The sequence below is a fragment of the Parasteatoda tepidariorum genome, chromosome 5 (assembly GCF_982258835.1).
Source record: "Parasteatoda tepidariorum strain Cologne lab strain chromosome 5, Ptep-v5.0, whole genome shotgun sequence".
Lineage (NCBI taxonomy): Eukaryota > Metazoa > Arthropoda > Arachnida > Araneae > Theridiidae > Parasteatoda > Parasteatoda tepidariorum.
In genome coordinates, this window is record NC_141759.1 from 109388419 (window position 1) to 109414835 (window position 26417).

A 26417-nucleotide genomic window follows, 5' to 3' on the forward strand; every position below is an offset into this window, starting at 1 on the left:
TATTTATTCCCTTACGCGCTCTTTCACCAAGAAAGACGCTTGATTTTAGACATGGAGCATTTTTCGGGTGCTAAACTTTCGTGAAAATTTAAAAGGAGTAAAAAAAATAATAATATATATAAACTAATTTTCCGGGACTTTTCCAGTTTTCAAGCTGTATTTGAAATTTCTCGAATAAAAAAATTTTTTTTTTTGCATGCAGGATCCTTTAATGTATCGAAAAACACATTAAATAAATAATATAATGTAAAGAAAAAACAAAAGAAAAAAATATAAGAAATTTAAAAAATTGCCCTCTGCCGGGGTTCGAACTTGCACCCCTCGCTTAAGGCGTAAGTCACTAGCACGCAGTCTTAGCCGTTGTACCACGTTTATATGGAGATCAGGCTACTACATAGCTTCAAGTACCCTCTCCCGGTTAGTTAAAAAAAAATACTTGAGGGGCCATTGTGGCCCCCCTATATGTTTTATAAAAAATTTTCTCGGTAGGGTGGTTTGGCTCATATAGGCCAACCTTCCGCCCCAGTTTGAAAATTATAGCTTAATATTAAAGGGAGTTAGACGAACTTGAAATTTGAGCCTTTTTCCCGCCATTTTATTTTGTTTTATTATTTATTCCTTTATGCGTTCTTTCACCAAGAAAGACGCTTGATTTTAAACATAGAGCATTTTTCGGACTCTAAACTTTCGTGAAAGTATTGTAAAAGGAGTAAAAAAAAAATAATATTATAAATAAACTAATTTTCCGGGAATTTTCCAGTTTTCAAGCTGTATTTGAAATTTCTCGAATAAAAAAAAATTTTTTTTTTGCATGCAGGATCCTTTAATGTATCGAAAAACACATTAAATAAATAATATAATGTAAAAAAAAACAAAAGAAAAAAATATAAGAAATTTAAAAAATTGCCCTCGGCCGGGGTTCGAACCTACACCCCCTCGCTTAAGGCGTAAGTCACTAGCACGCGGTCTTAGCCGTTGTACCACGTTTATACGGAGATCAGGCTACTACATAGCTTCAAGTACCCTCTCCCGGTTAGCTAAAAAAAATACTTGAGGGGCCATTGTGGCCCCCCTATATAGTCTATAAAAAATTTTCTCGGCAGGGTGGTTTGGCTGATATAGGCCAACCTTCCGCCCCAGTTTGAAAATTATAGCTTAATATTAAAGGGAGTTAGACGGACTTGAAATTTGAGCCTTTTTCCCGCCATTTTATTTTGTTTTATTATTTATTCCTTTATGCGTTCTTCCACTAAGAAAGACGCTTGATTTTTAACATAGGGCATTTCTCGGATGCTAAACTTTCGTGAAAATTTAAAAGGAGTAAAAAAAAATAATAATATAATTAAACTAATTTTCCGGGAATTTTCCCGTTTTTATGCTGTATTTGAAATTTCTCGAAAAAAAAAATTTTTTTTTGCATGCAGGATCCTTTAATGTATCGAAAAACACATTAAATAAATAATAGAATGTAAAAGAAAAAAAAATATAAGAAATTTTAAAAATTGACCTCAGCCGGGGTTCGAACCTGCACCCCCTCGCTTAAGACGCAAGTCACTAGCACGCGGTCTTAGACGTTGTACCACGTTTATACGGAGATCAGGCTACTACATAGCTTCAAGTACCCTCTCCCGGTTAGCTAAAAAAAATACTTGATGGGCCATTGTGGCCCCCCTATATGGTCTATAAAGATTTTTCTCGGTAGGGTGGTTTGGCTCATATAGGCCAACCTTCCGCCCCAGTTTGAAAATTATAGCTTAATATTAATGGGAGTTGACGGACTTTATGTCATTTTCTTTAATCTTCTACCTTCTTTAACTTATGTTCAGCGAAGTCTCGCTACTATTTTCCATACCATCTTATTTTGACAGCGCTGTCAAAAAGCACGCGAACCCATCTAGCATAATGGAAACTGTCTGACACCTTCTGCAAAAGGTCCAAATTGCGATGGCATGTCTGAAAAACTTTTAATAGATATTTTCTGTCCCTTTTTAAGCCCATTGTGCAGCTCTAGTGCGACGTAAATGAACAAATCAATCAATCTCTCCCTTTCTTAGTGCTTCTCTATAAGCGAGTGTTTTGTTTTAGCCCTTTCCTCAAGAAATAATCATTTAACCAGGTTATGCTTCACATCTCACCATTCGCGAATTTATCCTAAACAGTGGGAATGCCCCTTGAGATTAAACAACTAAACTGATCATTTAATTTAAGATTAAAGAACTCATGTAACAGAAATAGAAAGTCATAAACGTCGTAATCAAAACAAACAGAATAAAAATTAGGCAGAAAATTTAAATTTCTGTTTGTTTACATAGGCTTCGAGAAATGAGATTAAAATTTTCTAATTTTAAAAGACTATAGAGAATGGACCTCATTGAAGAAATCCTTTTCTTAAGAATTCTTTTAAAGAACATTAATCATATGTATTATCTTTAAAGAGCATTGAGAACATGTATGCTTTTGATGAAGCTATATGCTTGGTTAGTTTTATTTCCACCCACTGAATGTTTAAATTACTCATGGAACTAATTTAAATGTTTAGTGGTATGCCATGCTTATTGTATTTTCTACTACAAATCACATTTTGAAATCTTAATCGCAAATTGCATACTAGTAATTTTTATAATGATATACAGTGAAGTATTAATACTCAAGCAACCTCTTTGATTCTATGTTATGTAGGTTTTATAATTCTGTATAAAACTTTAATAATGCAAATGTAGTTATTTAAAAAGATAATTGTAAAAAAATTTAACTTTCTGTTATATAAAAAATTGCAAGTAGTTTAAAGTCAAATATGTTTATGTACGAATGGATTGCTAAGCAATTCTATTTGGTTTTTAGTATCACCCATTTAATTTAATTTGTTTCGGTTTTATTCATTTTTTTTTAATGTCTTGGAAAAAATAAGTTTTTTCCTGTAAATATTCCTAACTAATAGAAAACCAAAATTTCTTGATAATTGGGAATAAATGTTTTTTACTATGTTTCCATTTTTCTCCAGAAGGACTCACTTTCAGCTTGCCCCTTGATTTTTGAGCCCACACATTGTATGGTGAAAGTTTTTTATGTTTTGGTAAATTCTTTTGCCCTTAACAGTTGTACTATCAGCTATGTAATTAATTTTGGTTGTATGAGCCAAATTTTAGATTTTTAAAAAATAAAACCTAGTTTTGTTTGCAGATATGAATAATTGAAGTTTATTATTTTTGTGAAATATGACTAATTTATGTGCCAATAATACTTCTTTAATGATACTACTTAAATTAAACATAGGTTGTTTATTTTTTAAAAAATTTGTTTAAAAAGATGTGTGTTATTGAGGTATGTTTCACCTTTTTATGGGGTTGACAGATTTGACCCTGACACTTAAATGGTCTCAACAGAGATTTAAACTTCCACTAATGATTTTATTTGTTTAACTGCAATAGCTTAGCGATTTTTGGGCATTTAATCTCTAAAAAAAAAAATTGGCAACTCCACCATATAAATTCAAAATAAGTTTCAATCATTTTACTTACCTAAAATATGTAAAAGACATATATATTACCAGCAGTAAGTTTGCAAACACGTTTTTTAAGCAACTCTCCCAAGAAAAAACATCATATTATGTAAACAAGGTATTTCTGAGAACTTAAATAACTTCAGCTTATACTTTTCTCAAAAAAAAAAGAGAAAGGAAAAAGCTCAAAATCCTTTTTGAAAATTGTACCAATACTGATGATCATAAAAAAATAAAAGTAAGCAATTTTAAGGAGTAACACAATAGACTTCTTTATACAATCTTCCAAGTTTTGTATGAAAGGTTTACAGATATAATAATTTAAAATTTTTGATATTTTCAAAACAGTTATTGTTTAAGAAGTATCTCGATGAATTTAAAATGTTGTGAGAAAGAAAACAAGTTTTAAAAAACCAGCTGTGTTTATTAGTACTCCTTAGACTGCACCAAAACTATTGCTGTTCAGAAATGAGATTTGTCTATTTATATCTTATAACATCATATACATGCTTGAGTTTTTGTATTTTGAAATGAATTGTTTTGTGACGGAAAAGAAAAAGATCCTCAATACTTTTTATATTTTCTTTTTAATATAGTATGCAAAGAAACACAATATTTGTTCAATATGTCTCTACAAATAGTTCACAGCCAGTGGCACACAAAATTTTTCTTTCTTTCTCCAATGCCCACCTGTTTTAACATTTTCGTCAATTCAGGCATTTACAGGGCAGATTAGTTGGCCTCTCTTTCAGGGGCACCGTATTAGGTGGGCCAACGTTTATTTTCAGTTTCAACACAAACATTTATTTCACGTTTTTCAATAAATATATATTTATAATTTTTAAAATTAATGTTTATTTTGCTTTATTTACCTATATTTTTAATATTTCAAATAAATTTTTTATGTGTTTAAACTAGTATATTTTTATAAAGAATTCTAAAAACTTTGAAAAAAAATTGTAAAAGTTTTGAAATATTTTTCATAAAACTTTTTTTTAACTTTTAGTACTTATTTGTTATTTCTTAATGTGATCTATTATGTCATTTCATTTTTAATATATAACTGTGTTTGTGTCAGTTTTTCCCCCTTTAATATTATGAAATGAAAAAAAGGTATTGTAATTTTCTTTTATTATACATTTTTGCCGCAAATTTTGCACTTTTAATTTGTCTCATACGTAAGGGAAAACTGTTCTTTTCTAATCAGTTAGATATAGAATTTTTCTTAACTTCTTAAATTTATTTTTCTATTTTGATCCTTATGAAGCATGCACTTAATTGTAAAACTTATAGGTACATAATTTTAATTTTATTAATTTACTTTTTAATTTTGTTAATTTGCTTTTAGTTTTTGTTATTTTGATATTTATAATGCTAAAATTTTTTTTGATATTAAGATTTTACGCCACACACAGTGCCATCTCCTTATTAGTGTGTGAAAAATTAATTATTAGATCTGAAGTTATTCAGTTTTTTATTCATTTTCTGTAAATGTTTTTCTTATTTGCAGTTACCTAAAAAACTGCATGATATTTTCTCAGAATAATAACTTTCGGGATTTGGGTATTAAATCTTTTTTGTGTGTCGAATCGTAGGACCTCATTTCCCCCCCTCCCCTTATCTAATTGCATTAGTCTGTGGATCCATGCGCACATTTTTACAACTCCCAACATTGTTTCTTTTAGATTAACAATTTTGTAGTAGGTATATGAGTTTATTCAGTTTGTCCATAAGTTTTTTTTTTTAATAACATTTTTTTAAATTTTTTGCTTTTAATGTTTGGTAACCAAAAAACTGCTTTTTACAAAGCATATAAGTGATTTCAGTTGTTTATTTTTGAGATGCACATATTTGAAAAATTGTCTGTGTTTGTAGCAGTTTTAGGATATGGTGACAAGAGTTAATTTCTTGATATTTTAAAAACTCAGTCGTGTGCTAAGACATTTCAGGGTTTTTCATTCATTCATTTGATAAGATTGATACAAAACAGTCTGAAGTTAGAAGCAGTAAATATAATGCCTACAGTGTGTTTACCAAGTTTATGGAGATAGCATTGATCATTCCTCGTAGCAATGCAACCTGAGAGAAAATATTCAGTTATCAGTAACAAAACTCTAGACACTATTCTGTTCTTCTTTATCAAACAGACTTAGGAAAATTTTTCAACTGTGAAGGCAAACCTGAAAAGGCTGTGTTTTCAGAAAACGTTTCATAAAACGTTTTTAAAATTGCTTAATTGATCATTCAGTCTGTTTTAAACAATAGATTTGTTTAATTGCAATTTTCAGGGGGTTGTGCAAAAAAAAAGTTGAATGAATTTAATTTTGGTGCCAATTTATTTAATTAACCTCATTACACTAAGCCATTTAATAAAAAATTTTTTCGTAAGACTTCACACAAAGTCGGATTGTTGTTTTTACTTTAAAGTTGATTAATATTTTTAGTCATTAAATTGTTACATTAATAACTGTGTTAATAATATGCCAATTTGTTCAAAGTTAAAAATTGCAGGCCAATTTTTAATCAAAAAAATAATAATAAAAGAAGTTAATTTTAAAGTGTGTTCATCAATAATATCTACAGGAAGTTATAACTAACTTTCTAGAAAATATTTATGAATATCTTTACAAAATATTATGTTCTAATTTAAACTTTGTTTTATAGTATTTGTTGCAATGATGCTTTTTTATGCCAATATGCTTTTTTTGATACTGCATCAATATTCTCAAACCAACTAATATTGCACCTTTGTATGGGAAAATCTGTTCACCACATTAATACTTTTTCAAAGTGTTCTTTTTGCGCTTTCTTCTTTGTCTTTATGCTAATTTATTCTTTTACTGGATTGTTATTAAATTGTATTAATGAATTTTTTACAGACTTATTCTGAAGCTCTGTGTGATATTTGGAAGAATATGTTTTAACTAAATGAAAGAAGAAAAGAAAGCAGCATAATTATTCATTCTAATCCAGTTATCTAAGGTATCAATTCCTTTATTATTTTAAATATTATAAAGGAAGAGTGGTGTAAGACTCGATAGTGGGGTGAAAGTGGGTACCTTGATTGTGTCAAAATTAATTCTGTTTTTTAGTGGGCAAGCTCTGAATTGCACTTTACTAGTCTTAAAGATGCACCTATCATATTGTTGTTGATTAATTCAGTGCATCTGTGTAAATAAGTTATGTCAACTTTAATGTTCTTTTGTTTTTGAATGTCATGGGTACCAGAGCAAAGTTTATTACTTCTTCCAAGCACAAAAACTTTATTTTCTTAATTTGTGTAGTTTTTGAAGACTCTTTATGCAGAATTGTAGTTTATGTTTTGATATAAAAAATTCCCTGCAATTTTCTTTTAAAAAAATGCTATATTTTTTGTAAGGAATTTCGGTCAGGCCCCCAGATGTTTTGTGCCCCGAGACAATTGTTTCTCTCCCCCTCCCTTGAGTACAGTCTTGACTACATGTAGGGGAGAGTCGTTTAACCCCACCCACTTAAGGAGTATTGCTTATATTTCTGTATAATATTGAGTAATAATCAATATTTTTGTATGTTTCTATTATTTTATCATCTAATTAACCCTTTCGCAACGCAAAGCGGCCGGAGGGTTTTTTGATGTTAAGCCTAATTCCATGAAATTGCCAAAATATCAGCGCGTTGTTTAATATTGTTCTGTAGAGTATTTAAGTGACATATGCTTTATGTATATTTCTATGGATACTTTATTTACTTAAGTTATTTCTTGTTTAAATGTGTATTTTACACATTTTATTTTCATTATGTACTTGTCATTTTAAAACATTTAACATTACAAATCTGAAAACTAAATATATGACTTAAAGTTCTTTTTTCGTATGAAAAATTTAATTATTTCGTAATTATTTTCATTATGGAATCATCAAAATAATGCCTAAAAAAATCAATCTCTTCTTCAAGCGAATTATCCACTTTTAGTCCAGGCACGGCTTTGAAAGGTAATAGCGTTAAATTTTGTACTGTTGATGACCATGCAGAAGTACTACTCGATTTTGATGTACTGGGCATACAAATGACAGAAATGCTCTCATCATCATTCGATTCGCTTGATTCTTTATGATCAGAATAATCAGAATATATTATAGTGTCACTATCACTACTATCCGAATCTGTTTCAGAATCAATATCTGAAATATTTTACATAATTTCCTCTATTTCCAGCTCAGTTAAAAATTTTCGACGCTTCGACATTCTAACGGTAAAAAGAAAAAAAATTCAAGCCTACAGGATCTAATTATCCACTAAAAACTAATCCAAAAATCGAAAGTAGTGAGAGAAAAAAAAACTCCCTTACTTACTGTAAATAAATATCACGTGCAAAATAGTTAAAGAGCCCTCATAAAACATTCCCCCACTCCACTCCTTCCCCTAAAAACCACGTGAATGTACTTTCATCTTGAGTAGAAGGTCAAATCTACATGTCTCTGAAACCATATGGACATACAATGCCATCTTTTGGAAGAAATTTAATTTTTTAAAACGTTCCGAAACGCATGCGCAAATAAGTGACGGTCGGGGGTGAACGAGAAAACTCTCCGACACACGGGTGTGTCGGACGGGAAGTGAGCGCGTTTCTTGCTGGCACATATATGTGACAGTCCGCTCGAAAGGGTTAAACAATGCAAAAAGAATAAACCAAAAAAAAAAAAAAATAGTTTAACTTAAAAAAAAGTAAAAAAAATAGAAATTTAAAAAAACAGGTTTTTCAGCTCTTTTCAAAATGTGTCGGGTAGCCCTGCCCAGTTACAAAAATTATGTTTTTTTACTGTTTTTTCAGGTGTAAATAAAAATGATCAATGTATTGACAATAGATAAATCTCATTTATCATTTTTATCACAACATTATTTTATTTATTACATATTTATATACTTTTAGTGAATTCTATCATTTAATAACAACAATATTTGCTATTAAAAATGCATATAACATTCAAATTTGAAGCAATAAAATAATAATCTTTGCAACCGTTCATTTATCGATGAAATAAAATTGGGCAGTGATACCCGACAATCATGTGAGCGGGGCTACCCAAAATCCAATTTTTTTGTAAATTTGTAATTACTCGAAAAAATTTTCACGTATAAACTTCTTTCTTTGTGCAAATTAAACTTAAGACTACATACTTCAATGCTGTATGCATAGAAAAAATGATTTTCTTAGTATTTAAATAAAATTTAATCAAAACATTCAACCAATTTTTTTTAAATTTCATGACTACTGTATTCAACATATTTTCAAAACTATTGTTTACCATGTTAACAGCTGCATAAATACTTGAAACTTTGAAAATAATCTTTTTTTAGTATAACAATTAATGTCCATTGTCCCATTGACTTGAAAAAATATTCGATACATATGAAATTGACAGTGGGTGGGGGGGGGGAACTACATGACTCTCCCCTAAATTGCTTGCATAATTTTCCTAAATTACCTTATAAAATGGAAATATCTGCTACTTTTTCATTGAAATTCTCCTATTTCTAAATTTCCCATTCCATCTAAATTCCCGGGTGATTTGACTTTTTCTAGAAAAAAATCGTTTATAACAAAAGTTGTACATGTGTGACTTTTCAGGAGTGTTGTCTTGTACAAAACTAAACAATGAATATCTGACAGTTTCTATGTTGAGCAATTCAGCTCCAACACCCTTTGAATCATAACTAACCTATCTTTCCCCACTCTTCCTTATGTATGGGAATAAAAAACTATGATATTGAACTAAATTTATGTATTATTTTTTTAATTACCCCTTTTTTAATAAACTTTTATAATGAGTAATTTAATAATATCTCCCTGCCATGTATATTCTTTTCCATAAAATTATAATTCTCTATTTAGGTTGTGCAAAAAAGGTTATAGCCTCTAATTAGGTTATAGCCGTTGAAAAGTTACATCACAAAATCACTTATGTATTTTTATGATGACTACTTTTGTCATTCTGATAGCATTATAATCTGGTCACTATAAAACAAAGATGGCAAAGCTATGACACTCGTGCCACTAGGCGTACAGATGTAATGGTGGCACACAACAAGTGTACTATAAATTACTTTATTTGCTTACATTTACTGCAAAACATTTAAAAAAAAACATTTAAGACTGACAACAGCAAAGGTAGATTCAGAAATGAGTGTGAGCATTGGCACCATTGTGTGCAAAAGTTAATATGCATTTATTTTATGATCTTTTGTCTGTTCTAACTAGAATTCTTAAAGTTTATTTCTTGATGGGCTTTAAAAAATCGCAAGTTCTCTGAGTTGTTACAGGAAATAGAATCTCAATAGGACAAACTTTTTATGTTGCAGACAAATTCTTCTCAAATTTGAGGAACTTTTAGATGAAATTTAATTTTTCATACCAAAAAAAGAATTTACTTAACTTATGGATTCAATTTAACCGTGTAATTTCACGTTTTTTTACAGCACCATCAACTGATTTAACTTAGGAATTGCAAAGGAAAGTTTAAATTGAAAATATATAGTTTGAAATCGTAAGATCCTTCAAGTGCAAATTTGATATATATTCTATATCCTTGATATATGTAAAAGGAATTTAAACAAAGAACTTTAAATATTTCTTTTTGCTTAAAAGACAGTTGGAATAGAATTGACAATGTGTTGCGCCAATTTATCTTCCAAAGGCAGAAAAATATTTTTAAGACCTGTTTGGATTTACTACAAATTTCAGATGAAATATTATCCATGCTATTTTCTTCATTTTGAAAATCTTAGAAAACATAACAGTTTTGCTTTAAGATCTCACTTTGCTATGATGAATGATCATAAAATGTCACTTTTTTGAGTGGTTTGATATTTCGGAAAGGAAATTGATAGAATTTTAAGAAAATTTTATATAGGTGATCAAATACACAATCTTGGTGAAGTATTAGAAGAATTTGAAAGTACTGATTTGAAATATTGAACTCAAAAATCAGGTATTTTAATCCTTGGAAAATTGAATATTTTAATACTTGTTTTTAATGTGATATTATATATTTGTTTATAATGTAATATAAATGCATTTTGAAAAGTAATAAGGGCATTAAGAAGGCATCTAAAATTGAAAAAGATTTTTTTTTAGAAAATGAAAAATAGAAAATAAAGGCAGATTAAAATAATATTTTAAGTTGCATTGATGCATTTAATTTTCCATGCTATAAAAAAATTAAAAACTTTTAACATTAACTTAGCATTTTGTTCGCTTACAACAGTGAGTGCCTTCTTCAGTACTGTTTAAAAATCTTAATATTAAATTGAAATATTTTCAAAAATTTTTTATTCAACTTATATCTGATACAAGTTAATCTCTAACCAGCAAATGCAGTAATAAAACATAATTCGATAGCTTAAAATCACAGCAAGGGTTTAAAATGAGTTTTAAAACGAAGTACAATATGTGGTACACTTAAAAATAACAAACCAAACCAAAATCATAGTTTCACTGACACACTGATAAAAAAAAAAAGGTTCACCATTCATGTTATTTATAGCTTAATTATGAAATATGTTTTTCATGGACCACTTTTGAAATGACCTTAACTCTAGTGAAAAGATTTGTTGAGATTTAAAAACATTTAAGTTTTAGCAAAAACTCCTTAACCATTCATTTTATGAATTTTGTCATGAAAATTTCTTATTTGAAATTTCGATTATAGGCTTTAAAATAAAGAATATTTGCTGAAAATCTTTATTATTATTTAATAAAAAATGTATAGTAGGTATATTGCACATTTACAACATCATGAATATGCTGAACATGTTCTGTTGAATTCAATTTAGCTCTTATTCTTCGTGCAACCCATATTTATCACATTTAAAATGCATGCTGCCTTTACAGCTAAAAGGCTGGACTTTTGAACACAATTTCTAAATAGCAGAAACAGTCAGTCTGTCTTTCAGGTTATGGAAACGGATTTTACACACTCTGTAATTCCTTATTGAGACCCGAAGGCCATCTGTTGGACACTAGATGAGCATTTTGAAATTCAAGAGAATTGATTCAAATATGATGCATAATGAACAAAATAATTGTTTCATTTATATTCATAGGTATTGAAATCAGTGTTATAAATTTACATAAAATGATGGGTTAAAATGCTTTCAAATATAATTAAAATAAGTTATGGTAGGATGTAATTGGCTTATAACTAATAGATAAGAAGTCAAGTGTCTACTGATAGGGACATCTTTTATCTTACATCAAAGAGGCTGCAATTTATTGTTAACTAACTGTTGATTAGTCAAGATATTAAACTACTTCCTTCTATTCTATTGAAAGTAGAATTTCTTAAAGTTCTTGAATTATCATAGATAATAGTTATTAGTTATATCATAGATAATAGTTAATGAATTATTATAGAGGGTCAGATTCAGTAGCCACTTCAACATTCTTCAATTAATTAGACATGAAAAAATTATTTGTAGATATTTTGTAAATTGTAGGTTTGATGAAAAAATCCTTCCATCGCAAATGTTGAAGGGATTGATTCACTTTGACAGGAACTGTTAGAAATTAGATATAATAAATATAAATTCTGTGATGATGCGTAAGAAAAAATTTGGTAAAAACAAATACAAAAAACCCTTTCTTATGTCCAAGTGTGTAGTATATTGATATTTAGTTGAAACCACTTATTTTTAGAGGCATTTGAGTAATTAAATGTTGATCATTGACTTTTTTTTAAAAAGGAACTTAAGAAAGAGACTTGGGTTTACATGTTTCAAACGGTTAAACAGAAATTATTGTATTTCTCTTGAAGTTGACATGAGAGTGTTGAGGAGAAAAAGTAACAGAGACATAAATATACTAAGCAGTATTTTCTTTAACAGCTGCAACTTTTTTTTTATAAAAAGAAATCCAAAAATCCTATTGAAAAGTATATGAAATATATCTATTTAGATTTTTTATGTACATATAATTATTTATGTGGTAAATAAGCACATTTTGACAACCTTCTTTGTTTATGGTGCCTTCTTTAAGCCATGCATTTGGTAATCTCTGAATATAAATCCAAAAATTTCCCAATAAATTGTTAAAAAATTATTCTTACACTTCAAATATTATCTTGAATACAAATTACTAATCTTTTGAAAATGTAATTTTGTTCCCAAACTGTTGAGCTGTAATGTATCTTAATTTTAAGTAAACTGATTGTTCATTTTTTAGTGTTTTATCTACAAAGTGTTTACTAAATTCAATTTTTAAACTCTAGTATTTTACTATTTGTATATGAGCCCTTCTTATGTGTCTTGAAGAAGAATATATTTATGCATTGCAATTAAATCGCGTGTATACCTGATGACTCTTACTTACTTAATAATATTTTTTTTTCTTTTTTCTTTTTGTAGTAATGACTTTTTCATTTCATCACAATCTTGATATTTCAAAGGTTCACATCACCAATATATCACAGATATTAACTGTCATAACAGTTTATTTTAACTGTGTGATGAAATTTATTTTTATAATGTATTCATGACTACAGTTGTATAAATGTATAAGAAAAGGTTGAAAAAAAGTAATACAAAATAAATTTGTTGCAGAGACACTAACCTTTTGCAAACCTTTTGTGTAGTGCTAATTGTTCTCTTCTGTTATGTGAACAAATCAACTGTTCTTTGAATGACATTTCAGTCCTCACATACTTGGTGGATCAACTGTTCAACATTTATTTGTAGTCTATCAATTATTACAAGCTTTATGTTCTGCACATAATTCCAGTGTATTTTGGGGATCTATTACCTTCTCTGTAATAAAAGTGAAAAAAAAATATGTGGATAAAAGTTGCACCAAAAATGTTTCTTCCTGTTGAGGAATCTATGTATGCTAATAATTCCTTAAAAATACAAAGATAAAAAAAGCAAAGTTGCCTTAACTTCTCTAGTTCATGGTTGGATGAATGGTAATATTAGTAACTTTGATTATCTAATGTTTTTAAACATTGTGAGTTTAAACTAATAGTTTGCTTGATTTCCTATTGCTGCATATTTTTGACACTTAAAATATGTAAAAAAATTATAAAAGTGTAAAATACATAATCTGGACATTTAATCACGAGATGAATTCTTGAAATAGTGGCTAATTCTTCAAAAAAGCTGAGGAAAATTTTAGACCTTGTTCTCAAAGCAAATAATAATAATAAATTGAAAACCTTTAAACTATTTAAAAAAATAAAGTTGAATTTTAAAATGTAGTTTTGAAAGATAAAATTTAGTTGCATTCAACTGGGAAAAAAATGAAAAAAAGCATTACATAATTAATTGTATTAAATTTTTGAAACTTTGCGAAGTAAAATGACAGCCCGACTATCTATAATTCAACAAATTAGACAACTCATGTATAACTGAAAGTATAATAATGTATAATTATATTTTTTCAAAATTTATTTTCGTATAAAAAATCAGTCAGAACATTAAAAAATCCATATTGTTTATTTATAATGAAAGACAGCAATATCAGAATTTAGTTAACCAGGAATGTTTTACATATTATTAAAAAGAATTTATGAAAAGTTAACTGAATTTTAAAACTTTAAAATTTTCATTAGCTCAATATTATATCTAATAATTCGTAGGGAAGGGTATTATTAATTGCTGCTCTTGTTAAAAGGAAATTCTCAGTGAGTTCAAAAGTATTATTAATTCCAAACTACTAATATTATTGGACTAAGCTGTCATATGCAATCAACTGTTCCACACATTAGATGTTATGTGGATGCTGTACAATATTGTTCCAGTCTCTACCAAATGTTTTAGACAATTAAACCTTTACTTCAAATACGAAAATGAAGTATTACTTGGATCAGTTTTTTACCAGCAAAAAATAAATATTATGTGTGCGTAGAATCATGCTACTGTTGGCAAAAGGTATTGAACTAAAATGATTTAAAAAAAATTGATAAATGATTTACAAAAATATTTATTCACTATTAATTAATTGGTGGACAATTAATCTATTTTTGCCTCATAGCATGGACATTTCTATAACATACACATTTTCAGATTTTCAGTTACAAATCATTTATCACAAAAGTTATTCCAATGATTTCCTTTATTGAAAGTAAACATAAAATGTAAACTACTTTTCTTGTAGCTATTATTTTAAAAATTTAAACAATGGTACATCAAACTATGAGATTTTGCTTGATACCTCAATTTAAGTAAATAAATGAAGAAAAAAAAACGAATGGAACTGTGTGACAAATTTTATTTATGTGTAACCATAATTTAAGTTAAATATTTTAAATTATACTTTAAGGAACTTTTGTCATTTATTTTTCAAAAGCTATCTTATTTTTATCTGCCCTCTCCTAATGAAATATTATCCATGTTGCTCGATGAAAGTGAGAGGTGATGTTTATAAGTCATAGAATTTTATTAAAAAACTATCTGTTTAGGAGACTAAATTTTGAAAAGAAGCATAACATTTTTAAAGAAATGAAGATTTTGAGGTTACATAAATTTTGCAAAGAAAATGTATAATTCTAAAAACAAATAAATTATCCACTTTTTTGAAAGATTTTTTTTATTTTAAAATGTGTCTCATAAAATAATTTTTTGATAATCAGATTTAAAACATCGAATTACTGTGTTTCATAGACTCAACTTCTCTTTTTTTAGTAATTTATAAAATAAGACCCTCCTGTGTTTTTCTCATTTTGTAATAATTATGAAGCAACAATACTGTGAATTCTATTTTTTCTTTAATTACTTAAATCAGGTTGGAAGATATAGACAAAATAATGATAGGTGGATAGGCGAAAACCCTTTGAATGTTGTAATCATTGATAAAGAAAAGACAGTAGAAAGAAGTGAATTTTTATTTCTGTCTAAAAATAACCTTTCAAAGAACATTTTCTTTAGATTAAGATAAAAGATACAAAAATTTGAAGAAAACAGATTATGCCAGAAAACTGAGATAAAAACACATATATTACTAGTTTTGATGTAATAAACGTGTGTTCAGTTACATACTTAGATTATTTTATGAGTAAATAAACCTTTGGTGTGTGTGCATATTACAGTTTAGGAAGTTTTAAATATTGACTTACTGACCTCTTGGTAGACACTCTAACTAAATGTATCATTAAGAATTAATCTTCTCTATTGTGGGATTAAAAAAAATTATATGATTATAGTCATTACATTTTTATAGTCGCTGTTAACTTTCCACTGCAATAAAGTTTCTTATTCAAACTTTTAAATCTTTCACAGGAATGGACACCAGATGAATGTATCATCATCATCAGCATTGGCACGACAGCCCTTTGTGAGCCTGAGCCTTCCTCAGAAGCTTTTCCCATTCTGTCCTTCTCCCAGCAATTGTTTTCCAGTTCTTTACTTTTAGGATGGCAAAATCCTCATCTACACAGTCCTTCCATCTCTTTTTGGGCCTTCCTCTTGGCCTTTTATTGGAGGGGGTTGCATTAGAGACTCTCAATGCTGTTCGTTCTGGGCTCATTCTCACTACATGCCCGGCCCATCTCATTCTACTTAATTTAATAGATTTAATGGTATCATCGCCATCAAAGATCCTATATATTTCAAAATTATATCTTTTCCTCCAGTTATCGTTATCGAGTATAGGGCCAAAGATGGTTCGTAGGACCTTCCTTTCGAAGGTTGCTAATAACTTTTCTTCCCTTTTTGTTAAAGTCCATGTCTCTGAAGCATAAGTCAAAACTGACTTGATTAATACCTTATAAAGTAAGATCTTAGTCTTTCTTTTTATTAAGTGAGATTTCAATAATGATCTTAAACCATAGAAACAGCGATTGGCTGCGAATATTCTTTTTCTAATTTCAGGATTGATGTCATTTTGATAATTTATTTCTGATCCTAGATAAGTAAAATTTTTTACAGATTCAAATTTAAAAGAATCTATTTTAAACAATTTAGGGATGGTTTCCTTTGTACCACAATACATATATTTTGTTTTCTCTACATTCACTCTTAAGTTAATTTTTCTAGCTGATTTTTCCAGTGCCAAAAAATTTTCACTCAGTGCTGTCCTAGATCTTGCGATGATATCTACATCATCGGCATATGACAAAATCTGCACTGATTTATTAAATATAGTACCTGTAGTATTTATGCCAGCATCTCTAATAACTTTTTCTAAGGCTATGTTGAACAGAAGACATGCTAATGCATCTCCCTGTCTAACTCCATTATGAATTTCAAAAGAAGTGGATAGTTCCCCTTGAATTCGTACTGTTGAAATGGTTTCAGTGAGTGTGAGCATTACAAGTTTCAAGTATATAGATGAATGTATACCAGAATTTTTTTCCGATTCTCTGATTTTCTTAAATTCTATTCAGACTTTAATGACCTTGGTATTCCATGGTGGTGTGATAGTCCAGAAGATTTTGTGGCAAAGTATAGAAATGCTTTCTTGTGTATCTGAATGACTTCATCACTGGATTGATTTAACTTTTGGTTATATTCTTAACATTTCTCTTTTAAACAAATGGATTTATGTTTTTGGTGTGTTGAAAATCATGTTCATTTTCTATACTGTGATTTTTAAGTAGCTTCTATACTAATCATTATCCATATATATAGGTTTTTCAGGTAAATATTAAAATAAATAATGTGAGAGTACTAATTTTAACCACAAATAATTTTTTAAAAAATTATTTGCTACTCTTTTTCTCAAAAAAATAAAATAGGAAAAAAGATATAACTTAATAAAAGCAGAGGTAAAATTTTTACTGATATTATAACCTTTTTGTAACCAATAAAAAAAATTTTTTAAAAGCATTCTAGAAAATTTTTCAACCATGATTTCAAAAAAAATGTTCTATTGTTGGGTTATTAATTTTAAAAGGGTTACTTAAATATTCTTACATACTGTTGCAAGAAATCTGGTTTTGTAAGCACTAACAACTCAAACAGTGAAAATTATACAATCCTAAGACATAGAGACTTTGAATTGTCTAAGTTTTTCATGTGATCAACATTTGCTTAACATATTATGTTACTTATTACATTACTTTTTACGTTTTATAAACATATTAAGTCACTTTTTTGAAAAAAATCCCATTTTTTTAATATTTAAATATCATTTTTAAATTTATTTTTAGTATCAATTTCGACCTTTTACTTTAAACTGCATACATGGTAATCCTATGAGACAGAGGAGACAAGCTTTTTTGAAAATGTTTATTTTTTAATCTCAGTGAGGTCAAAAAAAAGTTTTACATAATATTTTTTAGATGTATCATAATGGTTATTTCTTATTAATTTGCTCTATGATGCAAATAATGAAAGCAGTTGCTCTTTAAAATAAAAGTATTGAAACTTTAATTCCTAAAAGTTGTATGTTTGTAAGGAAATGAAGAAAGGGGACAAATATTTCCTTTTAAGGTAAAAAAAAAAAATTAAATTATGGGAAATAATGTATACATCTACTAAGTATTTCAAGACGATATTAGTCTAGAAGACATAGAAGGGAGGAACTAAATTCTTGAAAATGGATTATGACTTAGTGCAGTATTATTGTAAAATAATATAGTACCTAATATAGTAATATTATAAAAATTTCTAAGCTGTTGTTATTTTTAATATGCAGAAATCGTAAAAAAGAGGGGGGAGTGTAGTAAGCTGGGAAGTAATCAACATGCATAACCTCATTCTTGAGAATTGCATGTATTTTTTTTTATTTGGAACCTATCTTTATTTTTTTAATTATAAAATAATAAAATATATTTTTCGTATCATTTAAATAATTTTTTCCATTCCAATGACAGTGCAAACCCACTTGCTGAAAAGTGAGTTAGTTTGCTTTTATTAGTGGTACTAAAGCATTCAAAACAAATCTGTGAGAAAAAAAAAATTTAAATAATTTTTGGTAAAAGCAAAATATGGATTGAGCTAATTTTCATTTAAATTTAGGTCTATATAGTTTTAAAGTTATCCTCAAATCTGATAGTGAGCTGTAAATGGATGTATTAATTTGTCACTCAACTTGACTGCCTTGGTTTTATGAACAATCAATTAGCACTGCTTTATACATATTCAGAAGTCCAGCATAGACACAATCTTGGAATTTCCAGATAATTAGTTTTTAACTATAGCAGTAAATATTTAAAACAAAGTATTCTCATTTTGGTTTTATTAACATTTTAAAATAGGTATTTTTTTTGTTAGGAACAATGAACTTAATACAGTTAAAAAAATCAAATATGGTTTAAATATTTTTGTACCATAGGTATTTAAATTTATTTTCTTCAAGCAAATTTTCAGACCTCATAACAAGTTGTCTTGAAAATATGAACTCTCACAAATAATATCGAACACTTCAATGAAAAATAATCTTTTTTGGTGTTAAAAATAGATAATAAAATTGCAATTCAAAATAAAAATAATCAGGTAATTTTCCTTACAAATATTGTTATTTTTCTGTTCTTGAAATTTCAAACTGACATTGTTTTAGTAATGTTGTAATCTAAAAAATTGTAGTTAGGCAAAGAAAAAAGGACTTAAGATGAAATTTTAAGTTCAGAATGCGAAAGTTGGTTCACATTATTTAATATATATATTTAAAGATTTTGAGTTATAGAAAAAAATTTGAAGCCGACGTGGAATTTTCGGGGGAGATTTTAAGATTCATTTAAATTATAGAACTGCCAAAGGCTGAAATTGCTGTGACTTTATTTAAAAAGTATAATTTTTTTATAAAAAAAAGTATTCAACAGAAAATTTTCTTGATTGTAGCAGAAAAGAGAAAATATTCTTTTCGTTAAAATAATAAAACTTTAACAATTGGCACCTGAAAGCTATAAATCTGATTTTTTTTTGTATCTTACTAATTATTTAGGAAAATTATGTGTGAAATAAAATAAAATTTACCTAAAAAAATGCTTATATTTCATACCTGACTTGTTGCATGATATTTTATAACTAAGATTAAACATAGGAAGAAAATGATTTCCAGACTTGAAAAAAAAAATATAATTTAGAATTAAGTCGAGTAATTCTTGTACTTGACGTTTTTTGTAAATTTTACATCTATTTTTCATTCTTTTTTAGTATGGATTAGAACTGTTGTGTAAAGCAATGGCTTAAAAATATTTAGCATTTTTATAATTAATTATTTATTTGTATTTAAATCTTATTTTGAAAGAAAAAAAAATTTATTTCTTATAATTTTTGCAAAATTTTCAAAAGTTTTTTTTTTTTTTTTAACCGAGAAATATTTAAATTCTTGGTAGTACCATTACTTTTGAAATTTCCCTTTCTGATGTTTATTTAGAAAATTACTGAACTTTGAAATTTAAATCAACACTTCCTTTTGCAAAATACTACTTTAAGGTAAACTAAAAAGTTTGTGAAATTTTGTAAAAGTTTGTGAAATCTGTGTTTTGTTTTCTTTTTGAGTAGTTTTAATCATCAAGGTTGATTAGTATTTTAAAAAATTTTTTAGTTTTATATATTTAAACTAGTACTTCCTTTTGTAAAAAAGATTTTAGAGTATGTTCGTAAATGTGTTAAAAATTATTATAAAATATATATTAAAATATGAATGATGAAGTTCTCTTAAACATTTTTAAATAAGTAACTTTTCGAAGAGTGAATACAAAATTATGGAACAGTCATCTATATACAAATTTTATTTTAAATTTCAACTTTATGCCTAAAAACTTCAATTTTATAATTTTATTTATCAATGATGAATTAAAAATGGTAGACTTTTTGACATCTAAATTCTAAAATAATATTGATTTAGGAATTAGTATTGGGACAGAAAATTTCATTATGATGTAGTGTACTACTGAGAGTTCAAATTATATTTTTCTTATCAGAAAAAGCTTATTTCTTTCTTTTATTTATTTTTAAAATTTTGAAATAGAAAAACTAGGAAAATAGTTTTTTTTTCTTTTCAAAATGATATAAAATTATTCACGCACACTATATTTGAAAAATGATTTCAAAATTTGAAGAAACAATTTATTACATTAATTGTTTCTCCATACAATTGAAATTAAAGGTACAATTTTATGTTTGGTGGAATTCAATTTTATTCAGGGAGTTAAAAGGAAGGATCTTAATTAAAATTTTGATGCCATTTTTAAAAAAAAATACATTTTGTTTTTTAAAGAATACTAAAATTTTGTAAATGTTTTAAAGTTATTCATTTATAAAAACCAAGCAAAGATATTGTAAAACAATATATTTGTAGTTATTATTGTAGTGAAACACTTTTTAAGAACTATTCAAAGCTATTTTTTTAAAAAATTATTCAAACAAGCCCCCTTAATATATGCAGGTCCCGGTCTCCTAAAAGTGGTCCTTTGGACAAGTTAAAAAAAAAGTATAATCATAAATGTTAATGCTTTATCTTAAATTAACATTCAATATCTGAACAATTAAAAAAAATTATTTTTTTAAAATTGCTTTTAGCTTTTAAGTTCAGCTGCTGTCAAGGAAAAAAAATGCTTACCATAAGTTGATCAGCATACAACAGTCCAAAGTTATGGAATGGTTCTGTTATTTACACATCCTCATCCCCATAAGTAGATCAAATCTTTATTTTTAAGAACTCCTCAAATTTTTAAGGTATTCAATTTGTTCAGTTTTATTATTTTATAGTAACTAAATTTCAGCTAAAAATAAATGCTGATTCATTAATATATAAATTTTAAAAATATTAAGTGTTAAGTCTCGCTGAACTGTCATTATGAAGAACTGGGGCTCAATCCCCAGTGATGTCTTAAACCCCACCCAGCTTGACTGGGAAGTAAAGGTGGTCTGTTCACAGTTTTGACCACATTCATGTCATTGGTCACAAAAATTAAAAACTTGAAATTAAAACATGTTTATTGCATTTAAAAGTGCTATTAATTGATGAAAAAGAATTGTAAAAACTTCTAATTACAATTTAAGAAGAAAAAAAAAGATATTTTCAGATATTTCTTACTTTTGGAGTGTTACAATATTAATTTTTTTCAGGCACTGTTATCTATGAACCACTGCATATTGTTATCTGCAGTGTTATTTGCCTTGATTAAACCCATGAAATGAAAATAATTTAAAATTTTCTGGTGAAAACTTTACAAAAATACTTTCAGAATGTTAGTTTTAAAATTTTGATATCTGATTGATTACCAAAATAAAATGTTACAGGTATCTGACACAAAAGAGAGTGGCGATGAGGAAGAGCAAGTCCAGCTTTCTTTTTGAAAAATTTAGGTAATATAAATAAACATTTTAATTTAAAATAATACATTTTTAATTTCTTATTTAATTACTATTTGATTAACTTTCAAAAATTTTGACGTAATAATTATATTTATTGACATGATGTAAAATGTTGCTTAAGACAATATAAAAATTATTTTTGTCTTGAGAATAAATATGTTGAATTGCTCTGGAAATGCTGACTTTTTATCGATTTCAATAATAAAGAAAATGAAAATATTGTTTTGAAAAGTATTTATTGCTTTCTGGAAATTATTTATCAAATACAGTGGGCTTATTTGTGCTCAGAACTAATGCAAAATAATAAGCGAAATATCCTGTATTACTTTAATGTAATGATTGAATTTTCGCATACTAAAACTCAATCCTTTCCCAATGAAACAAGCTCAAATCTATTTGTATTTCAAATCCTATGGAGATGCAATGCTATTCTTTTCCTAAAATTATACTTTTTAAAACATTCCAAAGCACTGTCACAAATATGGAAAGGTCGGGAGATGGTGCATGTGTCGGACTGGAAATGAGAGCATTTGATTCTTGCTTGTGTATGTGACAGTCTTGCTCCAATAATGGTTCAAGGAAGTGACTTCAAATATGTCAATTAATTAATGTAGATGATTTTTTAGTTATGAAACTAGACACAAAACATACTTTCTCTGAATAAACTTACCGTTTTTTGGCAAATTTTTACCTTTCCTTCAAAATATTGGGGGTGGTTGTAATCTGAGAATAATGCTCAGGAAAGCGGTCAAAATTTTGGACCCTTTAATGATAATTTTACTTTTTGCTTAGTTTGGAACGTTTTGAGAATTTCTTAAGTGAATGGAAAAATTTTTGCACACAATTATGGAATTGGCTTATCCAGTGGTGACTTCTTGCAAAAATTTTTTTTTATCCCTTATTAATTGTTTTTTATTATTTTATTTAATAATAGTTGAAAATATTTTGAATTGTACGGTATAAAATCTTTATCTCTTTAGAGACTGTATATAGAAACATACAAACTTTGAACAAAATTAGTTAAATAGTTCCTGAGAAATAGAATTTTAAAGAAGTCTTTTATTTGAGGAATATTTGACCAATTTCATTCAAATTTGGTATTTTATCATGAATTACATTTTTTTAAATGATGTAAAAATTTGTATAACTTACAATGTATATCTTACAATGTTTATCTTAAATTTCTGTATCTTATGTACCTTACACTTCAAAATTTGTCGACTCTTATTAAATAAAATAATGAAAGAAGACAAAAAAAAAATATTAAAAATTATTTTTTGCCTGAAGTTATCTTTGGATAAACAAATTTATTAGTGTGTGCAAAAATCTTTCAAATCGCTTAAAAAAATTCTCGAGATATGGCGAAATGCGCAAAAAGCAGAATTAACATTGGACCGCTCTCCTGACTTGGACCAAGCCCCAAACTTTGGACTGTTTGCATGCCAAAACTATTGGGACCATATTTTCTAGATTGTGTGAATATTCTGATCAGAATCCAAATCAATTGAAAAAAAGAGTGTTTTTATTCACAGGAGGTACATTTTTGTATTAGTGTCTGGTTTCATAACCTAAATTGTCATCTGCACTAACTAATTAGCATTATTGAGATCATCTCCTCGAACTATTAGGATTTGGTTCTAGTGATGAAAATATGATCATTAGATAAGATATTCAGGGTATTTCATTTATTTTGTATGCACTGCACATAGCTTTTTCTTAAATGCAATTTAAATGAAACAGCAATAGCATATTAATTAAGGACCAGCACTTATGCATAGTTAAAGCAGAATTACTTTTAAGGCTTGTCCCATAGGAATCCTAAACTAAATTTTATTCAATGGAATAGGTTCAAAAAGATAATTGTGCAATAGAAAATATTGAGCAGAAGGTTAAAACTTCAGCTTGTTCTCATAAATTATTAAAAGAAAGATTTGAAAGAAATGCCCATTCTATAAAAAAGAAGATCAAAAAGACCTTAGAAAATAACTGGAATAAATTTATTTGACTAAATAACATATATTATCTTTTATTAATGGATTACTATCATTAGTGTAAAATAAATCTCCCTGTAGCACTAATTGTTACTATATACGTATATATTAGACAAGGTTTATTCTTAAAGGAAATCATAGAAACTTTTAGTTTTATTTATCTCTCTATTATCATACTTTTTCTTATTTCTCTATTCTTCAGATTTCAGCTGTAGTCTGAAATTTTAATTGAATAAAGGACTAATACTACTCTCTGTACTCAATTTTAATCGATACTCTAAGTAGAATTTTATAATGCAGTATTTTCCTTAAATAAAATTTGTGAAGCGTTTTTAATTAAACTTTTTTTTTTTAGATATTTAACAATTAAAGAGGAAAATAAAGCAAGCTGCATTTGTTTATCTAGGAATTTATAAAAATTTTTAAAAAAATTTAAAATTTCTAAAATTTTTTAAGAGTTATCTTATCTGAAATTCTTATCTTACTTAAAATTGATTTTTCTTTTAACCAATACTTTTTTTTAAATAAAAATGTAAACACTATTTATAAAACCTTTCATTACCTTTCTAAGTTAAAATTGACAGTTATACTTTGAAACGGACATTTTTATGAGGTCATCAAGTTGAAAATCCATTCTTGTTTAACCAAATTGTTATAAAAGCAAAATGCTCCGGCTTCTTTTTATGTTAAGATTTGAAAAAAAAGCAAAAAGAAAAAAAACTAATTTCAGAACATGTTTTTCAAAGACAAAAATACTTTTGTTTATTATTGACTTATATATATTTATTTTTCTTATTTAGATCAAAATCTTCCCCTGATCGCTCAGAATCTAGACCGGAAAACCAAGGTCTTACACAAGGATTCATTATCTTCCCATCTTGAAGCTCTGCATACTTTTCAATCTTGGTTTGATAGAGAATATCATCATTTTAATGAATTTAAGGTCAGTCTTTAAGTACCGATTCAAACACTAAAAAAGATTTATGATACACTTTTTTAATTAAAGGGTTCATTAACATTCTAAGTTGAAAAAATTTGCCTTTTCATGTTTTTATGCTTCCCTTAATTGGCTTGTAAAATAGGTATGTAACTAAGAAAGGTGGCTTAACATGCATTCTCCAAAAATGAATGGTTATCGCTTACGTTTGTTCTGGATCTAGTAATAACTTTCGAATTAACGTAATTTCTTCTTCTTTATTGACACTACAGCCCAGGGTGGATCTTAGCCTGCTGCACAATATTTCGCTAGACAGCTCTGTCCCTGACCTTGGTCTTCCAGTAGGAGATCTTTAATGTTTTTAAATCATCCTTCTTTTTTCTGCCTCTTGGCCTAATGCAATGAAATTCAAACAATTTAATTTTATTGTTTGAGAAAATAATCTCTGTTATTCTGCCATACAATTTTCCATTTATGCATAAGTATTGTCGTTAATGGAGATATTTATTTAACAGAAGATTGTTCTCTATATTTATTTAACAAAATCATTTCACCAGGCTGTAGTTGGTTAAAATGAATTATTTAGTTAGTCTTATCAATGTGCCTAAAATTTAAAGAGTTGCCCAGCTTTTGCAACCAGGTTCTCGATCTTCACCCTCTTTTTTTCACTGTTCTTAAGTGCTGAATGTTGTTTTATTCTATTTTTTATATCATGCTATTACGTGATTAAAACTTATTTTATGTAGGATGATGATTGAGTTATGAATGTTAATATTCTTACAATATACTCAGTTGCAGGGAACTTTTTTAGTTTTCTTCCTCTATAGCACTCACATTACTAGCATAAATCTTTTCTGTCCAGTGGTTGTCCCAATCTTGATTTAACTTCTAGTATAAAAGCACCCTGCCAAAATTTATCAAACCATTTTGCACAGTTTGTAATGTAGAATCACTGCTTAAATAAACAGCCAAATTGTTCTCGTGTGTAGTGTTATCATTCACACATTTCTGAAATTCATAGAACATTGCATGTTGTAAATTTACCTTTTTATTGTCCATTTTTTGAACATTAATTTTCAATCTTGTAGAGTAGGGGTGCTCAACCTGCGGCCCGCGGGCCAAATGCGGCCCGCCAACCCTCGATGTGCGGCCCGCGGCCGCAATCAGAACAAAATGAAAAAAAAAAAATTTAAATATTTGTTTTTGAAAGATAATAAAAATAATTCGGTAATTTAAATTTACACTTTTAAGTTTTTGACTTACCCAATCTCAATCAATGTAGATTTTCGATGATTAACGCTACGGATTGCAGCATAGTTTTAAAAATCCCAATATTTTTAATACATCATTATTACGATTTACGAATTTTAATTACCACTTTTGACGCCTTTCGTATGTGCCGATTCCAATGACTTTTCGGTAGTTATTGCTACCCATTTTCAAGTAGTTTCTGAAATAGCGATTTTTGAAAGTTATGAAACGCTTTATTTGTGCAAACTTCATGGAAAATCTAAATGACTTTAGAACCTTTCTTCAACAGTTATTGCTGCACATTTCCGCCCGGTTTTTAAAACTTCGATATTTTTGCACGATATTATTACGAATCGCGAGTAAAGAATTGCTTATTTAGATAACCATTTTTTGACACGGCTTAATTGTAACGATTTTATCGCAAATCAAATTATTTTTTAATCGTTATTCTAAAAATTATTGCTACACATTTCTACAAGGTTTTGAAAGTACCGATATTTTTTAT

At 27.8% G+C, this 26417-nt stretch overlaps 1 long non-coding RNA gene across 12 annotated transcripts in view; it reads left to right on the forward strand.

Moving 5' to 3' along the window:
- Window positions 1-2234: 2234 nt before the first annotated feature.
- LOC147809980 (uncharacterized) overlaps window positions 2235-26417 on the forward strand; it is a 29053-nt gene continuing 4870 nt past the window's right edge. The window contains exons 1-5 of one of the 12 annotated variants that reach the window (XR_015433980.1): window positions 2235-2477; window positions 6379-6481; window positions 15746-17017; window positions 21659-21724; window positions 24525-24667. This is a non-coding gene — a long non-coding RNA (uncharacterized LOC147809980). Of the gene's footprint in view, window positions 2676-6378; window positions 6482-9955; window positions 11211-15745; window positions 17018-21658; window positions 21725-24524; window positions 24668-26417 lie in introns of those variants that run through there. The other 11 variants (XR_015433981.1, XR_015433982.1, XR_015433983.1 and 8 more) reach the window with 11 other exon arrangements.